At 37.4% G+C, this 8784-nt stretch overlaps 1 pseudogene; it reads left to right on the top strand.

Annotated features, from left to right (window-relative positions):
- Positions 1–5829: 5829 nt before the first annotated feature.
- On the top strand, positions 5830–7037 carry LOC128572447 (mdm2-binding protein-like; annotated as a pseudogene).
- Positions 7038–8784: the final 1747 nt, after the last annotated feature.

Raw genomic sequence — 8784 nt, 5'->3', positions numbered from 1 at the left:
TGAGTCACAACCTACTTCAAATGTCTAGTAATTTCAATCTCTCAAATTTAAAATTTGTTTGGCCAATGCCTTACTGTGCATACAATATCTTGTTCACTTCAGATTGTTTAATTATGACTCTTCTGGAGAAGGTGAGGCCTGCCTCCATGTTTTGGACTAGGTGGAAGACAACCACCTAGACAACCACCTTTGGACGACGTGTAGGGATTAGAGAGAATGCTTTCCCCTCCTGTAGCTCGGTTTCCATGCTGCAGAACACTCAAGAGGTTGCAAACCTGTCTGACTAGAAAACCTGTGTGTGCTGCAAGGCACTCTTGATTTATAGCTTATGTATGCCTTCAACTTTAATTAAACTAAACAATAAAATAAAAATTAAATACTAGTAGTGAGGCAGACCAGCTCACACCTGTAATCCTAGCGCTCTGGGAGGCCTGGGTGGGTGGATTGCTTGAGCTCAGGGGTTGGGACCAGCCTGAGGAAGAGTAAGATCCTGTCTCTACCAAAAAAAATTAGAAAAACTAGCTGGGCATGGTGGTTCATGCCTGTAGTCCCAGCTACTGGAGAGGCTGAGGCAAGAGGATCACTTGAGCCCAATACTTTAAAGTTGCTGTGAGCTATGATGCCAAAGCACTCTACCTAAGGCAACAAAGTGAGACTCCATCTAGAAAAAAAATTAAATGCTAATAATTTAAAATAAAGATATCAAAAAGAGAAAAACAAACATGAAAATTCCCCTTTTCTGGCATTTTTTTTTTTTTTAGCTTTTTTATGCTCAGGCCTTTTCTTGGGAATTTTTATTTGTAACTTAAGTCTTTATAGCCTCTTTTCTTCTCATTGTCACCTCAGTTCTGACAATTTGTCTTTTCCTTCACTCAGTCTCTCACATATGCATCAGTTGTGATTGTTGTACATCTGAGATTGTCAACATAGGTTTGACATCTTTCTTTAACTCATGTTGGTATAACTTCCTGTTTTATGTGTGTTCTCTGTCTGAGTGAACACCAATGCCACATTTTGTCCAGACATTGATTTGGGAAGTCAACTTACGTTATTGATTTTTCACCAGGAAAAAGCAATTAATCATTATTTGCAATTATTCACGTTTAGTAACTTGAAATTAACTGTTACTTCATACTACCTTGGTAAGCATGAAAAAAAATGTGAAAGAGATCTTACCACAGAAAAATGAGAATACATGTTTATGGCTGTCTAATTGATTAATATTAATACTGAAAAGTGCATAGTCTGAAACATGACAGGTTGGTACACAGTATCTTGGACACAGAGGCAAGATGGTATCACTGGTATCCTGTGCTTCTTATAACATTTTAGAAATAAAAACTGATGACCTAACATATAAAAGTAAAGCATATGATCACCATCATTATGATATATTCAGTCCCTCAAAAACTATGCACCAAGTTTCTTTTCAATAGTAGTGCTGCTCAGTACTGATTATGCTTGGTGACTAAAACACACAGATTCTACAGTCTATGTTAAAATTTTTTAGTTGCAGACAATAGACCAACAAACTAGAACACACAATCTGATGATGTGTTGTGATTAATACTATAAAGAAAAATACAGGGACAGGACAAAGTGGATAAGAAGCTTCCAAAAAACACTATATATAGGCTGGAAGCAGTGGCTCACTCCTATAATCCTGGCACTATGGGAGGCTGAGGTGGTGGATTGCTTGAGCTCCAGAGTTCAAGATTAGCCTGGGCAAGAGCAAGACCCCATCTCTACTAAGAAGAGAAAAACTAGCTAGGCATTGTGGCGGGCACCTATAGGTACCCAGGTACTTGTGACGCTGAGGCCAGAGGATGATGTTGTAAGCTATTACACCAGAGCACTCCATCCAGGGCCACAGAGGGAGACATTGTCTCAAACAAACAAACAAAGAAAAAACTCCACTATATAGAAGTAATAATTGAGCAGGTCAAGTTAAAAAATATTTTGCTCAGAGTGAACTGCAAATAGAAAGTCCTGGAGTGAAAACCTGTTCAGTTTACTGGGCTATTAGCAATGAGAAGAGCATTTCTGAAGCACCGAACATAAGGACATTTGTGTAGTAAATGAGGACTTGGATTTCCTTCTAGATGAGCAGAGTAGCCAGGAACTGTGCCATGATTTTACTTACATTTCTAGAACTCACTGAGGTGAATAGAGAGTTGTGAGGAGGAAGAATAAATGGAGGGAATTACAGTAGCCAGTGATGGTTCTATTTTTAAAAAAGAAAATCATGCATCCTGGGGACCTTCTGAGGCCTGGGTACACGGGGACAGTTGCTCAGCTATTTGGTAATATGGTAGTACCCTAGGAAACATTCCATCTCTACTGCCTCACACAGTGACTGTGGCACAGTAGCCTGTCAACATACTTAATTGATGAAATGAACCAAATATCTGTCTTAGAATTAAATTAGTATGATGATTCATACTAATAAAATGTGGCTGCATTAGTTCCAAAATTGGTCTTTTGCATACATGCCCTGAAAGTTAAAAGGCCTCTTGGTTTCTTTGTTTAATCTAGGTTAAAATTCTCGGAAGAAAGGGACTAGCAGCCTTCCCAGGACTTTTGTTTGTAAGAGCAGGCACTGAACTAGTAGGCTTGGCTCTGAGTTTGTGTATTTTGTGTGTCTGCTCAGGGAGACCCGCATCTATGTTTTGATTCTCTGCAGCAAGAGTGTCATAAAGATTGTTTATGACAATAAACAATCTTGCTAGTAGTTACCAAGACAACTACTTGTTTTCATACACTGAAAACTGGTGTACTGTCAGGCAGTGGAAGAGAAAAGTAAGTTCCAGTAATCTGGGACTTAAAGCTTTTAGGGGATGGGATATTGAAGTCGGAGCCCAAGGCCTATTTCCATTGACTCCAGCAACTTTTGACTGGGCTTGGGACCTTATTTCTTGCACCAGAATTATATGAAGGACCACCCTATTGTTTAGATTGTAACTTGGAGAACATTGTTCCTGCGGCTACAAAAAGGGTCTAAGATTAGCATCTTCCTTGATCACCCTTGTTGACCTAAAGAAAAAAAATGAGCAAAATTAATAAAGAGCCTATTTTGACCGAGGTAATATTGCACTCCAGAATCACTTCCAAGCTCCAGAGCAAAAAGAGAGGCTTAAGTTTTTTTTTTTTTTTTTTTTTTTTAATGAAAAATCAAGAGGGGGGGTTATTACAAAATTGTTTGTTAGGAATTCTGATTAGTTTACAGAAATAACATTGATTAGTGATTGGACATCACTGAAGTCTAGGGTATGAGTTAGAGTTTCTGGAACACAGTATTGTTAGGTTAATTTGTGGCTACTTGGCTCCGTCAGTCTGGAGCTCACATAGCAAGTAGTTTTAAGAGGTGATTTTAACTCAAGGGGAGTGAGATGTGACTGCTGTCACATTTCTGTGCCTCTCTGAGCCTGATAATTTAAAGAGGGCACACATTCCTCAGACAAAAAGTTTTTTTTTCTTTCTCATTATGAGATCTAATACATGTAAGCATAATGAGTGTAGAGTCCTAAATTAATTTTGCAAAAATTATAAGTAAAATACACTTTCAAAAAGTCTGACAGATGATTAGCTCAAGATCAATAAACAAAATTTTCATTAGAGCCTCAGATAACTCAATCTCAACAGTGTTATAGGATAGTTGTGAAGGAGGAATTAAGACAGCTCTGTGCATTCAGCACATAGTAGGTCCTCAGTCAGTGTCAATGTCCTCTGGTCAATTTTCTCTTAACCATTGAGAGGTCTTTGGCCCAGAGAAATTAGGTGACTTAATTAGGTCATAACACTCAAGAGCTGCAAGTTACATAATTCTAACACGTTCATGTTACCACCTTTTAAATTTTAAGTTCACTCTTGGTCCCCCCCCCTTTTTTTATGGAATTGCCTACTTCTATGTCGCAGAAACAGTTTCCTTATACAATAAAAGGAAACCCACAACTCTAAAATATCTCTCTGGGTCAAAGTTTACCCAAATGTACTTGACTCAGTCATACCCAAATGTAGTATGACTCACCTTTGAAGTTCCTGAGTTTGTATTTAAGGAGAGGAAGTAGCTTTATGAAGACACCATTCCCTCCTACAGTCCATTAAATTATTTAAAAAGTTTAAGCATCAAACTGTGTTTGCATAGACTTTCAGGCTAGGCAGTGAGATCATGTCACTGACCAGGAGGCCCTGAGTCAAACCAGAATTCTCTAATGTGAGAATCTGTTATCTGCCAAAATTCACAAGAAGGAAATTCCTGAGGACACATAGTGACATTCACTCCTCACTGTTTCCACGGCTGGCCATTCTCTTCCTGGTGAAATTAGAAAACAGCATCACCCACTCTTGTGAAATATTTCTCAGTTTGCATGTGTTTAGTTTAGTTAAGGCACTTTCCTTTCCTATTACCTTCCTCTAGTAAGAAAAAAGAATAAGATATTTTACATTTAGTTCCTCAGTTTCTACTGTTGGAAGACAGAGGATGAGTTGTTATACTATATATGCAGAACCTTCATCATCAAGCCTTAGAAATTCCTTTATCCTCTAATTGATCTCCAATGTCTACGTCTGTGGGGAAAAAAACTTCAGTCATTTTCTTGACTTTGCTGATTTGAAGATCAATTCAGTCCTAAACGAGGAAATCAACAACCCAATCAACTCTGCTGCATTTAGCTGTTAGCCAGAATTAGGCCAGAGATGGATGCTGTGGATTAATCTGGAACATGATTTGAGAGCTATAAAAGGTGTTATACGATGCTTATAAAAATTCCCTCGTTTTGTAAGTTAGAAAACTAAGGATTAAAGAGATGCAAGAACCCCTAACAAGTGCTCAGCTAAATTAGAGTGGAACTAATAGCAAGGATAGTTTCCTGTCCACTGCCTAGCGAGTTCCCAGAGGGAATGATTAGTGATTGTGACTGAATTAATTTATGGTATGACAAAACACTTACCTCTATTTGTTGTAGTAATTTAATTGGTCTATGAAAATATGAATCCAGTCAGTTCTACTAGAGAAAGCACAATAAAATGAACTTGCAGATGCAGAAAGGACTCTAGCTTTCCAGATTCATTAGACTAAGAAGCCAAATTGGGAAAATTACTTAAGATTTTTGTTTGTTACCAAATATTTAAAACCAAACACATGCAAGGGACCTTCTCTGAATTAAATGGGATCATATGTGTCAAATGTTTACTTGGTGTCTGGTGCAGAGAAAGAGACTAGGTTCTCTTATTATCCCATTCAGTCCACAGGTTGGCAAACCAGAAAACTGTGCTTAAATTCATTTTGGATGCTTGCTTTTGCCCTGGGGTCATTTATCCTAGGAAAAGACGATAGCATATTATTGAATGAGATTGTACCCAATAAATATGAGATGCAAATGATACGAAGTACAAATCTTGAAGAATGAGTTCTTTAAATGATTGCTTTAAATTGGAAGGTGAATAAATTATAATCACAAATAGATGTTTTTATTGTTGTTAGTCTTTTACTGATAAATTCTATGTTTCCCCCTTATTCAGTATGGTACCCTTTGCATTTGTCTGGAAAAATTAATTCAGCAAAATCACACACAGCAATGAAATTGGCTAGAGATAAACCCAACCCATAATGACACACCTCACGTCAAAGTTATGAATACAATTCTCAGATTGGCCATGTTGCCATGTCATATGTCCCTGGTCTTTGCAGATTATTATTTTTTTTCTAGTTTAAAAATATAGTTTTAATTTATCTTAGTCTATAAAAATGATTATGACTTCAAAACAACTAATAAATGGTTGTTTAGATGTGGAAGCAGAGATTTCAAACTGGGAGTGACCTGTGAAGACATGGATTGCTACCTGCTACTGGTGGTCTGGGGGGAAGGAAGAGTCCTGTTGGTGGCGAGTGGAGGGGCTGAGTGTGGGCCAGAAGTGCTGTCCATAGAGGGTACTGAGAGGCAGCCGGACTTAATAGCATCAGATGTTTGTCACCTCCTGAAAAGAAGCATTAGTGCTTTAATTAATCCTGAAGATAGTACTTTTCCTGCCTGTTCAGTGGGTGGTATACCTGGTTCCAAGAAGTAGTTCTTTGCAGTGCAGTCTGTTTGTGGCTTTTATCAGTTTTGCAGTTCTGATTGGCAAGAGATATATTTTGATATGGAAAATGACAAAATTGAAGATGTTCTTCAAACAAATACTGAAGAATATTTGAGTGCTATTGAATGTTTTGAAGAAGAAGATAGTAATAGCAGGGAATCATTATCATTGGCTGACCTTTATGAAGAGTCTGGAGAAAATTTACATCAGTTATCAGACAAGCTTCCTGCACCTGGTAGAGCAATGATAGATATAATACTATTGCCTTCTGACAAAAATTCTCCTAAATGGAAAGACTGCTATAGGAGCATTAAAACATTTGAAGGAATGGTATTCAGCAAAACTAACTATAGCAGGAAATCATTGTGAAACGAATTGTCAGAAAATTGTGGAATACCTTTCTGCTAATGTCGTATCCCTAGAAGATCTCAGAAATGTTATTGACTCAAAGGAATTATGGAGGGGAAAGGTACAGATATGGGAAAGAAAGTTTGGATTTGAAATTAGTTTTCCTGAATTTTGTTTAAAGGGAGTCACACCTAAGAATTTTAGCATATCTAATATAAATATTGGCTTTCTCACCAAAAAGATACTACCATTAAAAGATAAGAATATTTTGCCATAGGTTTTTCCATTATTATGGCCCTGCTTTAGAATTTGTACAGATGATAAAATGATCAGATCTGCCCTCTTGCTATATGTCAGACATCGAATTTGAGTTAGGATTGACAAAAAACAATACCAAACAGAATACCATGTTGCTGTTGGAACAGATTTTGTCTCTGTGTAGCAAGGTTGGTGCTCTTTTTGTATTGGCGTGTACCGTTAGTAACATACTTACTCCACCTCCCAACCAACTCAGTTCAAGAAAATGGAAAGAATATATAGCTAAAAAGCCAAAAACAATCAGTGATTGGTGCAGTCAGGAGCAAATGTGCTCACCTATGGAGGATATTTGACTGTGGGAAAAGCAAGATGTCTGAAGGTTTGAAGGGGCCAGTAAAGAAGACTGAAAACACAATATTAGATTGGAAAGAGAACAAGAAGAATGACCAGGAAAGAGGAACTTTCAATGAAACATGTTTATGGAATGCAAGAGGTAAATGTATGGAACAGAATTGAGAACCAAGAGATGAACCTAGACATTTAACGTCATTTGATCTTTGATAAGCCTATCAAAAATATAAATTGGGGGAAAGATTCCCTATTTAACAAATGGTGCTGGGAGAATTGGCCAGCAACCTGTAGAAGACTGAAACTGGACCCACACCTTTCACCATTAACAAAAATTGACTCTCATTGGATAAAAGATTTAAACTTAAGGCATGAAACTATAAACATTCTTGAAGAGAGTGCAGGAGAAACACCTGAAGACATTGGCCTAGGAGAATACTTTATGAGGAGGACCTCCCGGGCAATTGAAGCAACACCAAAAATACACTACTGGGACCTGATCAAACTAAAAACTTCTGCACAGCCAAGAACACAGTAAGTAAAGCAAGCAGACAGCCCTCAGAATGGGAGAAGATATTTGCAGGTTATGCTTCTGACAAAGGTTTGATAACCTGAATCCACAGAGAACTCTGTAAGAAAAGAACAAGTAATCCCCTTTCATTGTGAGCAAGGGGCTTGAACAAAAGCTTCTCTGAAAAAAGAGAAGACAGACACATGAAAAAATGCTCCTCATCTTTAATCATCAGAGAAATGCAAGTCAAAACCACTTTGAGATATCATCTAACTCCAGTAAGAGTGGCTCACATAACAAAATCCCAAAACTACAGATGTGGGTGTGGATGTGTAGAAAAGGGAACACTTCTGCACTGCTGGTGGGAGTGCAAGCTAATACATCCCTTTTGGAAAGAAGTATGGAGAATACTCAGGGATCTAAAAGTAGACCTGCCATTTGATCCTGCAATTCCTGTACTAGATGTATATCCAAAAGACCAAAAATCACTTTATAACAAAGATTGTTCATTGCAGCTCAATTCATAATAGCCAATTCATGGAAGAAGCCCAAGTGCCTATCGACCCATGAATGGATTAATAAATTGTGGTATATGTATACCATGGAATACTATGCAGCATTAAAAGACTTTACCTCTTTTACGTTTACATGGATGGAGCTGGAACGTATCCTACTTAGTAAAGTATCTCAAGATTGGAAGAAAAAATATCCAATATACTCAGTACTATTATGAAACCAATTTACAGTCATTCACATTTTCATATGAAGACTAGATCACAACTATGGCCCAGGATGAAGGAGGGAGGAGGGGTATTAGGAGGAGAGGGGGGAGGTTAGATCGAGGGAGGGTGAATGATGGGATCACACCTATGGTGCATAATGCAAGGGTACATGTTAGATCTATTAGTATAGAGTATGAAAATCTTAACTCAATAATTAAGTAAATGAAATGAGGTATATATTAACCAGTTAACAGCACAGTGTACCCCATAAATCCATTAATGTATACATGATCTATGTGTTTATGATTTAATAAAAAAAAGTGGAACCAGAAAAAAAAAACAACTAATAAATGTCATTTCACAAAATAAGTGAGGTGATAGTTATGTTAATTACTTTGATTTAAGCAGTCCACACTGTATATCAAATCATCACGTTGTACCCCATAAATGTATACAGTTATGATTTAATAAAAATTAAGTTAAAAAAGGACAATGGTATAGAGGTATATATAGGTATGG

Source organism: Nycticebus coucang, chromosome 20, assembly GCF_027406575.1.
Source record: "Nycticebus coucang isolate mNycCou1 chromosome 20, mNycCou1.pri, whole genome shotgun sequence".
In the NCBI taxonomy this organism is placed as follows: Eukaryota; Metazoa; Chordata; class Mammalia; order Primates; family Lorisidae; genus Nycticebus; species Nycticebus coucang.
Note: the sequence above shows the minus strand (reverse complement) of the source record. Positions and strands in the feature narration are given on the sequence as shown.